This window comes from Oncorhynchus mykiss, chromosome 26 (genome assembly GCF_013265735.2).
Source record: "Oncorhynchus mykiss isolate Arlee chromosome 26, USDA_OmykA_1.1, whole genome shotgun sequence".
NCBI classification, from domain to species: Eukaryota; Metazoa; Chordata; class Actinopteri; order Salmoniformes; family Salmonidae; genus Oncorhynchus; species Oncorhynchus mykiss.
This window is the reverse complement of record NC_048590.1, coordinates 34,786,605-34,808,009: the sequence shown is the minus strand read 5'-3', so window position 1 is coordinate 34,808,009 and position 21,405 is coordinate 34,786,605. Positions and strand designations below refer to the sequence as shown.

Here is a 21,405-nt window from a genome sequence, read left to right as displayed (position 1 = left end):
AAGTTTGCATCCTGTAGCTCCAACTCCAAAAAGTTCTGGGACACTGTGAAGTCCATGGAGAACAAGAGCACCTCCTCCCAGCTGCCCACTGCACTGAGGCTAGGTAACACGGTCACCACCGATAAATCCATGATTATCGAAAACTTCAACAAGCATTTCTCAACGGCTGGCCATGCCTTCCGCCTGGCTACTCCAACCTCGGCCAACAGCCCCCCCCCCCCCCCCCCCCCCCCCCCCCCCCCCCCCCGCAGCTACTCGCCCAAGCCTCTCCAGGTTCTCCTTTACCCAAATCCAGATAGCAGATGTTCTGAAAGAGCTGCAAAACCTGGACCCGTACAAATCAGCTGGGCTTGACAATCTGGACCCTCTATTCCTGAAACTATCAGCCGCCATTGTCGCAACCCCTATTACCAGCCTGTTCAACCTCTCTTTCATATCGTCTGAGATCCCCAAGGATTGGAAAGCTGCCGCAGTCATCCCCCTCTTCAAAGGGGGTGACACCCTGGACCCAAACTGCTACAGACCTATATCCATCCTGCCCTGCCTATCTAAGGTCTTCGAAAGCCAAGTCAACAAACACTGACCATCTCCAATCCCACCGTACCTTCTCCGCTGTGCAATCTGGTTTCCGAGCCAGTCACGGGTGTACCTCAGCCACGCTCAAGGTACTAAACGATATCATAACCGCCATCGATAAAAGACAGTACTGTGCAGCCGTCTTCATAGACCTTGCCAAGGCTTTCGACTCTGTCAATCACCGTATTCTTATCGGCAGACTCAGTAGCCTCGGTTTCTCGGATGACTGCCTTGCCTGGTTCACCAACTACTTTGCAGACAGAGTTCAGTGTGTCAAATCGGAGGGCATGCTGTCCGGTCCTCTGGCAGTCTCTATGGGGGTGCCACAGGGTTCAATTCTCGGGCCGACTCTTTTCTCTGTATATATCAATGATGTTTCTCATGCTGCGGGCGATTCCCTGATCCACCTCTACGCAGACGACACCATTCTATATACTTCCGGCCCGTCCTTGGACACTGTGCTATCTAACCTCCAAAACGAGCTTCAATGCCATACAGCACTCCTTCCGTGGCCTCCAACTGCTCTTAAACGCTAGTAAAACCAAATGCATGCTTTTCAACCGTTCGCTGCCTGCACCCGCACGCCTGACCAGCATCACCACCCTGGATGGTTCCGACCTTGAATATGTGGACATCTATAAGTACCTAGGAGTCTGGCTAGACTCTAAACTCTCCTTCCAGACCCATATCAAACATCTCCAATCGAAAATCAAATCAAGAGTCGGCTTTCTATTCCGCAACAAAGCCTCCTTCACTCACGCCGCCAAACTTACCCTAGTAAAACTGACTATCCTACCGATCCTCGACTTCGGCGATGTCATCTACAAAATTGCTTCCAACACTCTACTCAGCAAACTGGATGCAGTTTATCACAGTGCCATCCGTTTTGTCACTAAAGCACCTTATACCACCCACCACTGCGACTTGTATGCTCTAGTCGGCTGGCCCTCGCTACATATTCGTCGCCAGACCCACTGGCTCCAGGTCATCTACAAGTCCATGCTAGGTAAAGCTCCGCCTTATCTCAGTTCACTGGTTACGATGGCAACACCCATCCGTAGCACGCGCTCCAGCAGGTGTATCTCACTGATCATCCCTAAAGCCAACACCTCATTTGGCCGCCTTTCGTTCCAGTTCTCTGCTGCCTGTGACTGGAACGAATTGCAAAAATCGCTGAAGTTGGAGACTTTTATCTCCCTCACCAACTTCAAACATCTGCTATCTGAGCAGCTAACCGATCACTGCAGCTGTACATAGTTTATTGGTAAATAGCCCACCCATTTTCACCTACCTCATCCACATACTGTTTTTATTTATTTATTTTTCTGCTCTTTTGCACACCAATATCTCTACCTGTACATAACCATCTGATAATTTATCACTCCAGTGTTAATCTGCATAATTGTAATTATTCGCCTACCTTCTCATGCCTTTTGCACACAATGTATATAGACTCCCCTTTTTTCTACTGTGTTATTGACTTGTTAATTGTTTACTCCATGTGTAACTCTGTGTTGTCTGTTCACACTGCTATGCCTTATCTTGGCCAGGTCGCAGTTGCAAATGAGAACTTGTTCTCAACTAACCTACCTGGTTAAATAAAGGTGAAATAAAAAAAAATTAAAAAAATAAAATTGTGAAAACTCTATTCTGTGTAGTAAGCTAATGTTTCTCAACAGCATATACATGACAGGTTGCTCCAGGTAGAAATGGATGGTGTACAGAGTTCACATTTCAGAACTCAACTACTTTACATGACCTGAGTGTCTGGCAGTGGCGGTCGGTGCCGTTCAAGATTAGGGAGGAACATTTGTTTTTACTGAGCATGGCCTTATTTATATTAAAGCATATTGGCCGACTGTCCTTCGTATTCCATATCAACATAACGTCGATAGGTTTAGGCTACTAAATGATACTCTAAAATGTACCTTTTACCCATCACGAGGTTGCTACAACATAGCCTACAAATGAAAGTTTATAACATAGGTGCACAGGTCAAGAGACAAAATTGTAGTAATCAAGGTGAGACAGTGACACGTTCAATACCGCCTTGAACGCTCAGTCAAAACAGTTGAAATGAAAACAAAATCACTTTCCATTGGACAAATTCAGGTAGGTCCCTCCCAGTTTCATTCAGTTTGCTTCTATTTAAGAAATGTTTGCAACAGAATTGGCAGAATGAATACACCCCTAACCTTTTGGTCCTTTAAAAACCTGCTGTATGTTAAATTGTGTGCGATAGTTGGAAAATGACTCTGGATGACAATGTTTTCCAAAATAATTTAAATCCACTTAGTTTCCTTGCCACAATACTAATGATATCTAAATACTTGTATCATCCCAGCCCTAGTTGTAAACATATTAACGTTATAGTCAACCAAATAGAACTTAACTGTTAGTAATCCCACAGTCAAATCCAAGTGGACAATCACACAGTACAATGTACAACAAGCAGTTACACCGGCAGGCCCCGGTGGCAATAAAACCAAAAGCTCACCTTGGCTTCACTTGGAAGAGTTGCCGTGTTGGATAGCCTTGGCCATCTAGCAAACATAAATAGCATTCCTCTCAGAATCAGGTTTTTGACTTGATTTAATTAAACTGCAATAGTTGGTAAATCAAAGGTAAACTAAGAAATATATAGCTAGCACTCCCTCTCCCTGCCTCTTCTCCTTAATTTGAAGAAATTAATTTGTTCAAAACTGTTCAACTATCATCTTTGAGTCAACTACTCACCAGAATTGATACACTACAGTGCTAGATTGCAAGCATAAGCTATAGCTGTACTAGATTCATAACCTCATACTTTGATTGGATGGACAAGATGTTAACTTGACTAGGGTAGGGGGCAGCATTCAGAATTTTGGATGAAAAGCAGGCCCAAATTAAACTGCCTGCTACTCAGGCCCAGAAGATAGGATATGTATATAAGTAGTGGATTTGGATAGAAAACACTAAAGTTTCCAAAACTGTTAAAATAATGTCTGTGATTATAACGAACTGATATGGCAGGTGAAAACCCGAGGAAAAGCCAACCCGGAAGTACTATTATTTTGAAAGGCTGATTTTCTATTGAAAGCCTATCCACCATACAAAGACTTAGGACCCAGTTCACAAGCTCTGTGGCTTTCTCTACATGTGGCCAGTCTTCAGGCATTGTTTCAGGCATTGTTTCAGGCTTTTACTCTGAAAAATGGAGGGAGATACAGCACTTTCAATCAGTGGCCAGTGGAAATTTCCATTCATCAGCCATGCGCCTGATCGGGAACACGCCTTTGTTTCTCCTTTCCTATTGACAAAGCTTTTGTCCAGTTGAAATAGATTATTTATGACATAAACAACCAGAGGATTGATTTTAAACATCGTTTGGCATGTTTCTATAACTTTTATTGTACTTAAAAAATTCAAACTTTTCATCTGGACTTATTAGTGCATGCGCCTTAAGCATTCGGATCACTGGACAAAACGCGGAGAAAAAAAAAGGTAAAAGGGTAGAGTTTACTGGCAGCAAAGAAAGATATGGGGAGAAATATGGAAATGTGACCTCCTGACTATGCAAATACAGAGCAACAGCTCACTCTACAGTACACACATTCACAGTTCAGTGGAGTGGTCCGATGTTGACGAGACAACAAGTGCATAACTGTCCACAACAGATCACTCAATAGTTAAGTTTTGAATGTGAAAAATTCTTTACACTATTGATTAGCCTAACCACACCAAAATCACAATATAGGTCAACTAAAAAACATTGTCATTGCACAGAGTATGGATATCACAAGTGAGATGTCATTAGTCTCTGCACAGAAGCATAGTGTAAACAATCCTATGGTGAGAAGCACAGTGAGTCCAGTGTTGTGACTAGTGTCCTCACAGCATCTACTTTCTACTAGCCTCAGCCTAACTGAGTGAGGAGAACTGAACATGGACCCTCCCTTGCAGAGCAGAGTGCACAGTGAAAGTTTGAGGCATTGTGCTCTGTTATGAGTGTTGGCGGTTCTAAAGCAGGGCACTGACAGACAGTATCAGGGTGCTAAACTGCTCCAGTCAGACAAAGCACAGGCCTGGCTGTCACGGTGTTGTCTGCTGCCTCCCTCCTAGTGTCCCTAGTAGCAGGAACCAGGAAGTGGGCTACAATTAGTGTTAGCGCAGTGAAACACGATGTGCCCTGAGATAAAGCAGCCTCGCTCCCAGAGTCTAATAAGCCCTTCTGTTCTTTTCATCTGTGTCTGCCCTAACCCTGTGTCCCACTGCCCAAGTAGCATAGAGAGAACAGACAAATGGCACAACGTGAGCTCATGAGTAACATGGCACAAGCGTTTCGCTACACTCGCATTAACATCTGCTAACCATGTGTATGTGATAAATAAAATTTTATTTGACTTCCACGACAGGACCAGGTCAGCACCCCTAGCACATAGAAGACAGACACAGGTGACTCCAAATATCTCACATGGCAATTTCTCTAGCAAAATACTGTTTTAAATGCTGGCAAGCTTCCTCAGGGTAGGTGTTTGCCAACGTCTACATAAAGGCACCACAAGGGACACACTATACTTACAACTGGGTTAGTTTTAGTATACACATAGAATACACAAGCCTTTGATTGTGGGGAATACAGAAAGCTAAAAGTGGAACAAGCGCAACAACGAGAAGAGAATGAAATGATCAGCCTAGATCTGAATTCCTCTGTTCTAGAGTCATGTGGAGCAGCTATGGGAGGAGAAATCCATCTGAGGGAGAGAAAGGAAAATACAGAGGAAAATATGGTAGAGAGCGAGCGAGGGACCTTCAGGAAAAGAGACAAAATAGAAAGACAGAGGGAGGTATGTGGGCATCCCTTCGTAGTGCTCCCCTCCACCTCATTAAACAGAGCACGTTTGGCTCTGCCATCTGCTGCACGCCACCTTTCCATCACTCAATTCTCTGTTTTTAGACATGGTCCGTTCTTCACAGTCCCACTGAAACGGCTGGACCCATATGTTGTTTATCTTGTTCTCCTACTCTTAGTTTCAGGGGGATAGACAGATGAACAACAGGCTGACTACATGTGAGAGGAGAGGTAGAGAGGCAGGAGAGAGAACTTGTGTTCAAACTGCCAAGGTCCTGACCGGACCACTTCAGTCTTCAGCTCAACTGTCAGCCTGGCCTGACCTCGTCGAAGCCTAGAGTACTGATGGGCCATGTATTCCAAACCCATACAGATACTCACCACTAGACCTACACCATACTACTATTACCCAACAGATTGAAGGTTGAGACAGTACAAGAGGGCTGATGCTTTTCTTGTGGCCATCTGAGCGTGAGACCTACTCAGCATATAGCCTAGGCCTAAGGTACTGTAGTTGTATTAAAGGCCTAAGGCACTGTAGTTGTATTAAAAGGCCCAGAGCAGCCATTTTTATCTCCATATCAAAATCATTTCTGGGTAACAATTAAATACCTTACTGTGATTATTTTTGACCATTGTGTTTGAAAACAAACAATTTCTCAAGCAAGATTTTGCTAGAACTGTCGGGAGTATTCTGAGTGGGGAGGGAAAAACAAAACTAGCTGTTACTGGCAGAGAGGTTTGGAATGCTTTCTTACTGCTCTATTAACTTAGTGTAAGAGCTGTTTGGATATACCGCCTACATGTCTGTCGGTTTTGATGGGATGGAGTTTTGGCCTGCCTGGTGATGTCACCTGGTGATGTCACCAGGCAGGCCAAAACTCCATCCCATCAAAACCGACAGACATGTAGGCGGTATTTCCAAACAGCTCTTACACTAAAAAGGACATTCACCATTTTAGTATTACTCCAACCTCAGTGTGGAAATACAGTAGATACAGTTGAATTCGGAAGTTTACATACACTTAGGTTGGAGTCATTAAAACTTGTTTTTCAACCACTCCAAACATTTCTTGTTAAACTGTAGTTTTGGCAAGTTGGTTCGGACATCTACTTTGTGCATGACAAGTCATTTTTCCAACAATTGTTTACAGACAGATTATTTCACTTATAATTCATTGTCACAATTCCAGTGGGTCAGAAGTTTACATACACTAAGTTGACTGGGCCTTTAAACAGCTTGAAAAAATCCAGAAAATGTCATACTATAGAAGCTTCTGATTGACTCAAATGATGTCAATTAGTCTGTTGGAGGTGTACCTGTGGATGTATTTCAAGACCTACCTTCAAACTCAGTGCCTCTTTGCTTGACATCATGGGAAAATCAAAAGAAAATCAGCCAAGACTTCAGAATTAAAAAAAAAAAAAAAAAAAAAAAATAATAATAATAATAATAATAATAATAATAGTAGACCTTCACAAGTCTGGTTCATTCTTGGGAGCAATTTCATCTGTACAAACAATAGTACGCAAGTATAAACCCCATCGGACCACGCAGCCGTCATACCGCTCAGGAAGGAGACACGTTCTGTCTCCTAGAGATTAACGTACTTTGGTGCAAAAATCAATCCCAGAACAGCAAAGGACCTTATGAAGATGGAGGAAACAGGTACAAAAGTATCTATATCCACATAACCTGAAAGGCCACTCAGCAAGGAAGAAGCCACTGCTCCAAAACCGCCATAAAAAAGCCAGACCACGGTCTGCAACTGCACGTAAGGATAAAGATCGTACTTTTGAGAAATGTCTGATGAAACAAACATTGAACCGATTGGCCATAATGACCATCATTATGTTCGGAGGAAAGAGAGGGAGGCTTGCAAGCCGAAGAGCACTGTCAGCCTGGCGGTGGTGCTTTGTTGCAGGAGGGACTGGTGCACTTCACAAAATAGATGGCATCATGAGGGAAAATTATGCGGATGTATTGAAGCAACATCTCAAGACATCAAGTTAAAGCTTGGTCGCAAGTTGGTCTTCCAAATGGACAATGACCCCAAGCATACTTCCAAAGTTGTGGCAAAATGTCTTGAGGACGACAAAGTCAAGGTATTGGAGTGGCCATCACAAAGCCCTGACCTCAATCCTATAGAGAATTTGTGGGCAGACCTGAAAGTGTGTGCGAGCAAGGAGGCCTACAAACCTGACTCAGTTACACCAGCTGAAGGAACCATCAGGAGGAATAGTCAAAACTCACCCAACTTATGGAAGGTAACCCGAAACATTTGACCGAAGTTAAACAATTTAAAGGCAATGCTACCAAATACTAATTGAGTGCGTGTAAACTTCTGACCCACTGGGAATGTGCTGAAAAAAATAAAACATTCTCTACTATTATTCTGACATTTCACGTTCTCAAAATAAAGTGGTGATCCTAACTGACCTAAGACAAGGAACTAGGATTAAATGTCCTGAATTGTGAAACACTTTAGCCAAATACATTTTAAACTCAGTTTATGTAAACTTCCAACTATATAATACAGCAAAAGCATGTTTATGACTGCACTGGGCATTTAGTACCACCAATATAACACCATAAATTCTAAGGCTGGGAATTGCCATGGAACTCACAATATTATCATGATACTTAGGTGCTGATGTGATATGTATTACGATTCTATATGTATTGCAATTCAATAGTGCGATATGATGTTCCAAACATATTGCTCACTGCTGCAGAGAAACAAGAGACTGCATGAGACAAGGTTTTGATCGGTCATGGAAATACAAGTGCTGAAAACATGTTGATTCCCCATTTTAAAATATTATGGAGAACAAGCCATAGGATTCAACATACCGGAGTTTTGGCTGAGGTACAGCCGACTAGCTCTACCTTGCAAATAAAATATTTTTTTTGCATTATTTATTTAGCCTAGGCTACACACACGGCATCAAAGTATCAAAATATCATCCAAAATAATATTGTGATAAGCAGCTGTATATCAACCCCCCCCCCCCCCCATCCCCCCCATCACTAATAAATTCCCCATCCTCTATTCCATTTGTAGAAAAACATGGTGTGGAGTGAGAGTGTCAGAAAGTCTCACAGGAATGATAGGTAGGCAGCAGTATGCACTTGAGTTCAGTACAGTATGTCATGCAGAAGAAATGGAGGGGGTTGATCTGAGTGAATGTGTAGCCTATTTTGACAGCACGTCATAAAGGTGAAGGCAGCAAGAAACCCCTTCCCTTCAGAAGCTGCAGACGAGAGAGAGAGAGAGAGAGAGTGCGACCGTCTATTGTGTTAGCAGCCAGAGCAGCCGCAGAGCCAGAGCAGTCGCAGAGCAGCCGCAGAGCCAGAGCAGCCGCAGAGCCAGAGCAGTTGCAGAGCAGCCGCAGAGCCAGAGCAGCTCTCTTAGCTGTTGTCTCAATCTCAGCACATGCAGGCAATTTGCTAATCTCATTCTATTTATAGCCTCTGCATATCCAGGCAAAGTGAGACTGCATTCCTTTTCATAATTTCATACATTAGGTGTGTGCGCGTACATGAGGGGATTCTCTCCACCCACAGACTGTCAGAGATGCTACAAAGGAAATTATTCTGGGGAAGGTGGGCACACAGTTGGAGGGGGTGGGGGCTGGAACCCCTAGTTGTCAAGCAGCATGGAGGCCGAGGGGAGGGGAGGAATGCACGCTAAGGAGAGGAGTGGGTGACGGAGTTCCTTGAACATAGACAAATCGAGGCAGAAGGAGCTTGAGCCATGAAAGGGGATTTGGGAGGCTGAGACAGTGTGAAAGCGAGTGAGATAGAAATTACTGCGCTCGGTCCGGACAGCAGGGTATCGGCACTAGCAGCCAAATAGACTGCTTCTCTGCGTGTTTAAGACACTGCAGCAGTCTGCCTGCCTCAGTCAATGTGCCTCATTGCACTGCACAGCTCCCCACTCCGTCTACAGGAGAAGCCAGCGTAATAGGTGACAAAGAGCCTCATCACACACAGCAATGAGAGGGTTTAGCAGAGCAGGGTCCTGGTACAACAACATAAATCACTCATCTCCAACTGACAGACTGTGTTGTGTTCCTGGTTCGAGCCCAGGGAGGAGCGAGGAGATGAACGGAAACTGTTACACTGGCAATACTAAAGCGCCTATAAGAACATCCAAGGTTAATGAAATACAAAATGGTATAGAGGGAAATAGTCCTATAATAACTACAACCTAAAACTTCTTACCTGGGAATATTGAAGACTCATGTTAAAAGGAACCACCAGCTTTCATATGTTCTCAAGTTCTGAGCAAGGAACTGAAACGTTTGCTTTCTTACATAGCACATATTGCACTTTTACTTTCTTCTCCAACACGTTGTTTTTGTATTATTTAAACCAAATTGAACATGTTTCATTATTTATTTGAGGCTAAATTGAATGTATTGATGTATTATATTAAGTTAAAATAAGTGTTCATTCAGTATTGTTGTAATTGTCATTATTACAAAAAAATAAAAATAAATAAATAAATAATAATCGATATCGGCTTTTAAATGGTCCTCCAATAAATCGGTATCGGCGTTGAAAAATCATAATCAGTCAACCTCTAGTAGAGAGTGCATACATTTTCTGTACTGGTCCCGTGAGAGTTGTTTCACTCAGACACTAAACATGAACAATGGAGCCACACCACGCGGCCATCGGACCCTACTGTACACCAGCCAGCACTGCGAATAATGAATCCCTAAACAGACTTCCATTAGCTCCCTCGACAGAGACCCACATGCACGCTCACACTGAGTGGAATTAAATTATCTTCCTCATATATCTTCTTTAAAAAGACAGACTAGGCTCTTGATCAGATAAAAGGAAATTGTGGTAGGCTACAATACATCTAATATAAATCTTTGTGAGACAAAGAATGTCAATAAAGATATTCAACAAATTAAAATCAGAATAAACAAACATGCTTCATTGTAATTAAGGCAATGCATTCTTGATAGGGAAATGAAAGTGGTCATATGGTGCAGACATTAGGGTTTAGTGAGTGCAAGACTGCAAGTCCTTGAGCTCCAGGTCAGGACAGTGTGCTGAAGTGTGTTATATCTCCTCTAGTCTCTACATATGGCCTAGATTCACCCAGCCCACATCAAGTCAGATCACACGCAACATACTGTCACACAGCCAGAAAGATGCACACAAAGATATACCAGAACAGGCACGCGAGCATCATATGCGTTGGTATTCAGTTATTTTCTTAATACCGACTTTGTATGAGCAGAGCTGTGAAGAGCTCATCTCAGAAGCAAACCATTCATCATTACTGATATAAAGAATCCTTTTCTCAATAACATAATACCACACGGGGCTGCATGCAGTCTCCTCACACAGATGTGCCAAGACACCAAGCAATGTGTGGACAAGTCTTCATTTGAATGTCAAGCAACCAAAATTAACACATTTAACAATATTAGGGGGAAAAAGCAAGCAGATGTCTCAATGCTCAAGGGGATGAAGACAGGTAGGGTTGGAGAAAACTTAAAACATGCCCAAAGGTGGTAAAATGAAAGCCATCTTATCCTACACCCACTGACTGTATTAAAGTGACTTGAGTGGCAGGCAGAATTGATCCCATTAGGAGAAGAGGGATAGGCTACATGAGATTCCCCAGGCTGAGAAATGGAGTGTGTGCTTCACTGAGAGGCCTGTTTTTGTCTGACCTGCATAAAAAGAGGCCATCAGAGAAGGTGTGTGTGAAAATCTGAGATCATAAGCCTCGTGAGAGATGCTTAGAGAGGATTTCTGCAAAGTAACCTGCAAATGTTTGCAGAGGCAGCAGTTGCAGGCAGCCCTGTGGAACAGAGAGCATAGAGACAAGGACAACAGGTTGTTTATGACTGTACAATAGTCTCACATACTGTGGGTGAAGATAACCTCATGCACAAACACTGGTCCAGACTTAACATAATTACAGGCCATTGGCATTTCCATGTCTACAATGGAACCATAGCTAGACTGTTAGCTATGTGCTTTGCAATGCATGACAGCTCAAGACAAAGCATTGCACTGCAGTTAAATGAAATACAAATCACATACACATGGTTGGCAGATTTTTTAATTTAACCTTTATCTATGCAAGTGAGTTAAGAACAAATTCTTAGATGTTACTGTGAGTGTAGCGAAATGCTTATGCTTCTAGATCCGACAGTGCAGCAGTAACTAACATGTAATATCAACAATTCCACAACAAAACCTAATACACACAATCTAGTAAAGGAATGGGATAAGAATATATAAATATATGGATGAGGTAGTGAGTGCGGCTATGATGCAATTGATAGTGTAAGATGCAGTATACACATACGAGATGTGAGATATTTAAACATTCTTAAAAGTGGTGTTAAAGTGACTAGTGTTCCATTTATTAAAAAGTGGCCAATGATATCAAGTCTGAAAGTAGGCAGCCGCCTCTCTGTACTAGAGATGGCTGTTGAACAATCTGGTGGCCTTGAGATAGATTGAAAAAGAGCTTCTCTCTGTCCCAGCTTTGATACACCTGTACTGACCTCGCCTTCTGGATGATAGCAGGGTGCATAGGCAGTGGCTCGGGTGGTTATTGTCCTTGATGATCTTTCTTGCTTTCCTGTGACATTGGGCGTTGTAGCTATCCTGGAGGGCAAGTAGTTTGCCCCCGGTGATGCATTGTGCAGACCTCACCACCCTCTGGAGAGCCCTGCGGTTGTGGGCGGTGCAGTTGCCGTACCAGGCGGTGATACAGCCCGACAGGATGCTCTCGATTGTGCACCTGTAAAAGTTAGTGAGGGTTTTCGATGACAAGCCAAATTTGTTAAACCTCAGGGGGCTGAAGAGGCGCCGTTGTGCCTTCACCACACGGGTCTGTGTGGGTGGACCATTTCAGTTTGTCAGTAACGTGTACACCGAGGGAACTTAAAAAACGTTCCACCTTTTCCACTACTGTCCCGCCAATGTGTATAGGGGATGCTCCCTTTGCAGTTTCCTGAAGTCCATGATCTCTTTTGTTTTGCTGACACCACACTGCGAGCCCTCACCTCAACCCCTCACTAGGTTGTCTTGTCGTTGTTGGTAATTAAGACTACCACTGCAGTGTCATCTGCAACCTTGGTGATTGAGTTGGAGGCGTGCATGGCCATGCAGTCGTGGGTAAACAGGGAGTACAGGAGGGGGCTGAGAAGGCACGCTTTTGTAGGGCCCCAGTGTGGAAGATCAGCGGAGCGGAGATGTTGTTTCTTACCTTCACCACCTTGGGACGGCCCGTTAGGAAGTCCAGGATCCAGTTGCACAGGGCGGGGTCAAGACCCAGGATCTCAAGCTTAATGACGAGTTTGGAGGGTACTATGGTGTTGAATGCTGAGCTGTAGTCAATGAACAGCATTCTTACATAGGTATTCCTCATCCAGATGGGATAGGGCAGTGTGATGGCGATTGCATTGTGTGTGGACCTATTGGGGAAGTAAGCAAATTGAAGTGGGTCTAGGGTAAAAATCCAACTTAAAAATATATTTTTCCATACGTCTACAGATGAGACAGTCACACTTCATATACAATGTAGGCCATAGGATGGTAGCTAGCTAAGTCCACAGACGCAATGAACAAAACACTACCAACTTCCTCCAAGCTAGCTAACCACTTCAGCTAACCTCAGCAAAAAAAGTAACGTCCTCTGCGTTTATTTTCAGCAAACTTAACACCATATCAGCCAGTTCTTGCTGTGAGATGTTACCCCCCTCTTCCACCAAGGTACCTGCTAGTTTCCGGATGTCCCAGACGTGCTCAATGGGATTGAGATCCGGGCTCGTCGCTGGCCATGACAGAACACTGACATTCCTGTCTTGCAGGAAATCAGGGTCACGCTGGAGTGTCATGTCGGGATAAGCCTTCAGGAAGGGTACCACATGAGAGAGGAGGATGTCTTCCCTGCAACACACAGCATTGAGATTGCCTGCAATGACAACAAGCTCAGTCCGATGATGCTGTGACACACCGCCCCAGACCATAACGGACGCTACACCTCCAAATTGATCCAGTGCCAGAGTACAGCCCTCGGTGTAACGCTCATTCCTTCCACGATAAACGCAAATCCGACCATCACCCCTGGTGAGACAAAACCGCGACTCGTCAGTGAAGAGCACTTTTTGCCAGTCCTGTCTGGTCCAGTGATGGTGGGTTTGTGCCCATAGGCAACCCTGTTGCCGGTGATGTCTGGTGAGGACCTGCCTTACAACAGGCCTACAAGCCCTCAATCCAGCCTCTCAGCCTATTGCGGACAGTCTGAGCACTGATGAAGGGATTGTGCGTTCCTGGTGTAACTCGGGCAGTTGTTGTTGCCATCCTGTACCTGTCCCCCAGGTGTGATGTTCGGATATACCGATCCTGTGCAGGTGTTGTTACACGTGGTCTGCCACTGCGAGGACAATCAGCTGTCCGTCCTGTCTCAGGCGTCTCACAGTACAGACATTGCAATTTATTGCCCTGGCCACATCTGCAGTCCCCATGCCTCCTTGCAGCATGCCTAAGGCACATTCACACAGATGAGCAGGGACCCTGGGCATCTCTTTTGGTGCTTTTCAGAGTCAGTAGAAATGAAAATTTAGGACACTAAAAATGCCTAACTGTGACCTTAATTTCCTACCGTCTGTAAACTGTTAGTGTCTTAACGACCATTCCATGGATGCATGTTCATTAATTGTTTATGGTTCATTGAACAAGCATGAGAAACAGTGTTTAAACCCCTTACAATGAAGATTTGTTATTTGGATTTTTACGAATTATCTTTGAAAGACAGGGTCGCTTCTTTTTTTGTTGAGTTTAGTATTGATGTAATTAAATCACAATGTATTAGCTCGTTTCCATTAAACAGCTGCCCGTGTTAACTAGCTAAGGACACTGCACTGATGTGCTGTGCAAAACATTTGGCTATGGGCTGGCACTGCAGTATGGGATTATGGAGAGTGAATGAAATTGTTTCATCATCATCATCATCTTGCTAGGTAGTTATCTAGCTGTGGCCATGTGGCTAGTATCAACAAGGGATTTTTACAAAAAAAAAAGCAGCATTAGCGCAGAGCTTGGAATCTAGACCATAAGCACAGATATTCATTGCCAAACAATGCTACTGCAACCTTCTGGTTTGGAATATTTTAAGGCCGAGTGGCTGATGAATTCCAAGGTCTTTGCTGTGTGAACACTGTCATGACGTTGGCCTGGGGGGGGGGGGGGGGGGGGGGTAGGTTTATGACAGTCAAATACCTCTTCCCCCCTTTTTCCTCACTCTTCCCTACGGAGGTTACATTTGCAAAACCCTTGGTTAACAGAGATTCTGGGAACATCAGAAGGTGGGGGGGAAATGAACTATATTCTGTTAATCAGACCAATTGAACATATGCGGTGGTACTTAATGAATATGATGTCAGTTCAGTTGTCATCGGAGACATTCTCATCAATAAGATGACAAACTCTACAGTGGAAAGTCTACACATCAGAGTTATCGGATTCACATGGAATTTTTGTTCAATTTAAATGTTTGAATATGAAATTATTTGTGATGGGATGAAATATGATTTTAGCTTCTAAAATGTGAGATTTGGGTTTTCATAAGATTGAGCAGAGCCCCATCAGTGGCCCGCCCCTGTGAAGGGACATGGGCTATAAAACACGCCCTCCTCTCCCTTCCTATATAAGCCCTTGACAACAATATAACCTCCTGTTCCGAGGACGACGGTCCTATGTCAGAATGGTTCAGATAATAACTACAGAACGAAGCCAACATCAGTGTTAGCTTTGGTTGCGAATGGTATGAACTTTGAACTCTTATTCATGACAGAAGTGATACCTCCTAGCCATTGAGTTAGCAACAGCCGCTGAAAACGAGGGTTAGGAAGGAAGAGACAAAGTATCCCGTCAATCACCCAACAATGTTACTACAACGTAACCAATTGACAACCAGAGACATTCTTCAAAGGACACAGGACTCGGTTGGGCAACACGGTCTCCCATCTACCACCAACCTACCGAAGTGCAGCTCAGAGTAAATATTGCATTTTCCTTTTCCAAATGGGCAGTAATTTAGAATGCATAAGATACTATATTTACAACAGCACAGCTTCTTCCCTTTGTTCCTCAGTCTTCCCGCTCTTTCACTCAAACCCAGTCCCTTTTCTTTTGTGTAACAAGCTGTCATATCTGTTCCGCCTGCTAGGGACGTTTTCCTTTGACGTAATCAAGTTATGATTTAATTATGTGTAATTCTGTGTGATTAGTTAGGCATTTAGTAAATAAATAAACCCAATTTTGTATTGCTGATACAAATTGTTAGCCAGGGTTCATGCAGATAACCAAGAATTTACAACTTTCAGATGAGACCGAATTATGACGATTAATATTGACTGCTATTGATGTAAAATATTACTAGGTCTTTAAGAGTTTATTCGAAAGATAACAGCTCTAAATATTATTTTGTGGTGCCTGACTCTTTAGTTAATTACATTTACATGATTAGCTCAATCAGGTAATATTAATTACGGATAAATAATTTTATAGAATGGCATGTCATATCACTTAATCCGGCATAGTCAAAGACACGACAACACAAAAAAAGGGATTGACCGCCGACACTCTGTTGAGAGATGCTAAGTACTGTCGGCAGGCAAACGTTTGACAATCCTACAGGTGTGTCTGAGCTTAACATTTACCCTAACTCTACCTAAGTCCCTGCCTCACCCCAATGAGGTTAATGCTGTAAAACAAACCAATCAACATCTACCAGGGTCAGAACACGCAGAATGACTGTCTGGCACATTATAACATTTCCCAGAGGCTCAGAGGAGTTGTTTGAGGAGAAACAGGCGACGGCAGGGGTTTATTTTCCCCAAAGCTGACCCTGATATAGTAACGCAAAAGCCTGGAGAGATGCAGCAGCTAGGCAGCCTGTCAGCAGAATGCTGTGTGTGTGTGTGTGTGTAAATATCAGAGCAGCACTGTTCAGACTGGACATCAGCTCTCCACCCCAGCTAGGTGGCCTGTCTAATACCAGACGTAAACCACTACAAGAGCAGTGTCTGACAGTCGACTCATTTCCTGAAGCTATTTTTCTTAGACACAGGAAACCAAATTAGCATACTCAAAATTGAAGACGTTCCAGGAATTGCGTTTGAAGTAGTAACAATTACTGCAAATAGTAACTATAGTGTTAATGACACTGCTAGTTGACACACAGTACCCCAGTCAAGGACTGAAGAGAGCTTTGAGAGAATTAAACTAGTGCTGCTTTTCTTAGTAAAGGCACCATAGCAGAGTCATCTGAAAGGTAGACTGCAGACAAGCACATCACTAAGCATGCTCAGACTACCAGAGCAATGGTCCTCCTTTTGTATTAATCAATAGCTGATGAAAGTTCTCCTTGTTTTCCTAGAAAATGTTCTCTCATGTTTGAGCTCTTGTCTTGGTTCATCCTGATTGGCCAGCTAGCCCTTGGATGAGGGCTGCCTTTGGCATGATTGGACTGCTGTTGAGTCAAATGTGCTACATCAAGTTCAGAGGTGACTTGTAAGCTGATAAAATCCTTATTGAAATCATCAGGACAAATATGCCTATCTGCTTTCAGGAAGTAAACCTAGCCTGTAACCTGCATTATTATCAAAGAGCTCAAAGATGGTGTGAAGTAGACTTTTATAAGCGTCTACTGATCCATTGTTGAGAATGCCACTGTTTTTGATGCTGGTTTTTATTTGAAGTTAGCTTATTCAAGTTGGCCCGAAATCCATAAAACAGCAGATGAAAGTAAGAGGTGGCTTCCCCACTGAGACAGACGTATCATCAAGGACTTATCCCGTGTTCCAAACAAACAGGCCAGTCTGTCAACAACAACAGTATAGTTAGGCTATATGAGTCTACCCATCAGTTACATAACCACCAACATCATATTCTCTCCCTTTCATTGAGGGATCCTAAAATCCAAAGTTACACATCTACCATAGAGCTGCTCCTAGGGAAGTGCGGGGAAAGCAGGGGAAACCCCAGGCTAAAATACAGGACAGGCAAGCAGCATACATCTCTTCCCTGCAGTGACTTCACAACACTTCCTGCTAGCTTGGTGACCACAGGGCCAGAACAACCTCAGCCCTGTGTGGACAAGACAATGAGGGTCACTTATTAATACCACATCCCCAACAGAAATAGAAAGTCTAAAACAGGCAAAGCCCCCCCAGACCAGAGCAATTTGACAAAACACTCAATATGGCTGAGGTACAGGCTATGCCTAGCTACTGATAACATTTCTATGATATGCCCGCTCCCAGATCAAATGCCACGATCAGAGTCCATGATGCCAAACAAGGGTCAGCCATCATCCTCATCAGTTCAATAGCCAGTCAGTCAGGTTAGTCAGCCACAGCCAGCCCAGTATATAACAACAGTGTCTTAATGTGAGCCCTTCTGCATGGCTCCGTCTGGAGGAGGAAGTGACCTTACGTTCCCATCGGCTCAACATTTATCTTTTGCTCATTAATTCAAATCAGCTCCCACAAACAAAACCCTTACTGATGCCTTCCAAAGCCCAACATTTGAATAATTAACTGTGGCCACCTGACAGTTCACACAATAGGTCGCAATGGTTCTCTAAAAACAGGTTTGCGTCTTAAAACATGTTGGAAACAGAGGAGAGAAAGGCATCAAGGGATAGATGGCATTCAGTGACTAAACTTGGATCACCTCTCCTATAAATCTGTCAACTATATTGAGCTGTGGAATGTCTCTCAGTGCTGTCTTTAAATCATCACTCCCTGTTGAGAGATTACTGAGATAAAAAAAAAAAGTTTGGGTTGCAGCAGGTCTCAGATATGGCAGGTAGCGCTGCTGTCGGCTTGTCAAGTTAACTACCCTCACCATGTCACCCTTTCTCGGTGACATACACACACTACGGTTGACCTGGGAAGGCAACAGTTACTGAAAGTAGTGGTGTGAATGTTATTCTTAGTCAGTAAAACTTGTGAGTGTCTTAAAACGACAACCACATTCTACCAAAATCTGTGTAGGACCTTTTATAGAAGTAAAGCAGATGTGTGCTTTTACACACCAACGCAAACACTCAATTACACAAATAACACCTTATGCAGTTATTCTAATCTGGGTTTTGGGTCAGATTGGTGTAAAATGTTTCTCAGCAGGGAGTGAGTGTCTCACTGGGTCTCAGTGTGTGTGTGTCAGGCCAGCAGCTGTGCTCTCCTTAGAAGTGTGAAGGTCCCTGTGGCTGTCCAGCAGGCCCAGTAGCAGGAGATCCATGCCCCTCTCAAGGAGCAGCCTGCCTTGCCAGCCGCTGCCCAGATGGAGATGCTAGCCCACTGTGTTTGTGCCTCAGACCACCACCACAATGCCCCCATTCTGCTGGGCGGTAGGCAGGGCCGGAGGGGTCTCGCCCTCCCTGTGGACCCCAACACTGCTCCTTCCTTCCACAGCTGCTGAATAGAGAGAAGGAGACATAGGAGCACCAGAGGGAGAAAAGAGAGCAGGGCTAATATGGCTCTCTGCCACCTCTTCACCCATGTTACATAGAGACCACAGTGCCAGGGTTGTTTTAATGACAGAATAATATGAAGCTGAATGGCTACAAGGCCAGGCTCTTTGAAAGCTGCACACTGATTGCAGTGTGAAAATAATTAAAGTGCATTGTAGTACACTTATGGTGGTCTCTCCCGAGCCCGTACGGGAGTTGTAGCGATGAGACAAGATAGTAGCTACTAACAATTGGGGAGAAAAAGGGGTAAAAAGAAAAAGATGTCTAATGAGAGAGTGTACAGAATACAGAGCAGCAGCCATTACCTCCCTTCCTGCTGTGTGTAAGCTGAGCTCTGAGACACTAAATACTTCATAGAGACAAGGGAGAGCAGAAATTAGCTTCAGCTGACACCTCTAGTCTTCTTCAGCAGTGGCTAATGCAATCTACCGTCAGTCAATCAATACTGCAGAGTGAGCTATTGACAAAGAGCAGAGGAAGGTGGTTAGTGTGGTCGATGTATTCCGTACCTGCATGGTCTGCCTCAGTAGATGGGGTCTGTCCCTATCTCACTATCAAACTAAGGTGCATGCATGAACACTGGAGCAAAGACTGGTTGGTTGTTTAGGAACAAAACCCGAGGCAAGCTCAACTATGGAGCCAAACCGACAGGGTTGGCTTAGATTGTAGACAATGTGTATATTTTGTGTCCAATGTTTATAAAATAATGACACAATGAGCAGTTGTCTCAAATGCATTGCTGCAGTTGTTGGTTAACTAGCTAGAGAATTTCAGCCATCATAACATAAAATCAGTTAAAACACCACAAAACAAAGACATGGGATCAATAAGATGAAATGAGCCAGTTACAATTCCCATATGGTCATTTCTTGTCATTCTAGCAAGCAATCTGGCCATCCATAATCACAACACGCTGACTTCTGCCTCATGGAAGCGTGCACGTCATTTTCATGACGTTATCTATTCTGCAACTCTGGGTAGCACAATGGAAGTTTGCAAGCAAACTTTTTAAATAGTGCCTTTCGACAACTGCCTTCATCAGGGTATCAGTAGTTGGCCTGCTTGCCTTTACAGATTGAGTGAAGACAAAGCTGTCCTCATCTCTCTGCATACCAATTCTACAGCCTATCCTTATGCCCTAAGTGCACACTTGTTCACTTACCTTGAGGAGCAGAGAGCACAAGAGCACACTTAATTGGGATGCAAACACTCCCTCAGCCTCCATGCACCAGGTGGACACCCCAACAAGGCAGCAGAAGGCCCAGCTCAGACAACATACAGATTCCCAAACATGTTGCAGTCTGGTTTCCAAATACCTTGGAGGATAATGAATGCCAGGATTATATCCTCCCACCATCTTGATAACTGATTTTTCTCTAATGGAAAACCCAAAGCTACAGTATCTGCTACATTACACTTCGCACTTAATAACCAGATAGTGAAGATGGGACATTTGTTAGGCAGAGAAGTGATTTTGTTAATTACTCCTCTGATGCCCAAATTGTTCATGTGACCGCCCATGACCCCTAAAAAGTAACCCAAATACTTCACACTGCATTCATTATAGGCTTTTGACGCCTGTTTCTTTAAAAATGTAACTGAAAGCACATCATGCCAAGTACAACGAGATTATGGTGCTCTGTCACAATATTATACTTTCAATGGCATGTAAGCCTATCTAATGGCACGAAGATAATCAAAACATCTGGAACTAATCAAATCCTATAGATTCCGATTATCGCTACGGCTCATAATGACTTAGACAAGGTTGTAGCGAAGTGTGGCACAACAATGAGTTGAGGCTACATAGTTTCGTACAGACATGCCACAGCACGCGATAACATGTGGTTACATTGCAACATTTAGGGACAACAATGTTACAAAACATGTGTAGATAGAGGATTGATTACCACAACATCCTAAATGACAACAATTAACACATCTCAAATTGACAGATATTAGTACGGAACACAGAACCATAGTCACCCACAACAGTGTAACTAGATTAATCACCTGGGTTCGTGCACAGCTCAGTATAATTCAGGCATGCAGTAACACTGCCTTGCGGACAGTAACATACCCACTTCCTGTCTTGCTTGTCGTTATTGCTGAGATATCAGCGGCCACAACAACACAGAAAACTCAGACAAACTCCCCGTCAAATAACCCGTTGGTTCCATCAATTAATTGGCTGACCCTTCTCGTCCCGGCACCAGTCAGTCAATGCGACTGATCGAAGGACCGCGGAGGTCGCTAATGTAGCTAGCTAATAGCACCGGTTAAATGGGTGGAGCCGTTAAAAACCACTTGGAATTATATTAAGCTAATAGATGTAGTTATAACGGCTGTAAGAAACTAATTACAAAAATACAAAACCGCCTAATTTGAAATGTTCTTTCAAATTATTGGGAAGCTTTCCGGGCTGAGATGGTATTGCAGCACAGCGCTAGAGACACTGCTTGAGTG

General features: G+C 43.7%; 1 protein-coding gene across 2 annotated transcripts in view; it reads right to left on the bottom strand.

Moving 5' to 3' along the window:
• Positions 1-21,405, bottom strand: part of LOC110506704 (tyrosine-protein kinase CSK) — a 43,164-nt gene that overhangs the window by 21,538 nt on the left and 221 nt on the right. Inside the window, exon 1 of one of the 2 annotated variants that reach the window (XM_021586522.2) lies at positions 21,020-21,392. The exons of the other annotated variant lie outside the window; for it this stretch is intronic. The gene's annotated coding sequence lies outside the window, so the exon portion shown is untranslated. Of the gene's footprint in view, positions 1-21,019; positions 21,393-21,405 lie in introns of those variants that run through there. 2 annotated transcript variants of the gene reach the window in all.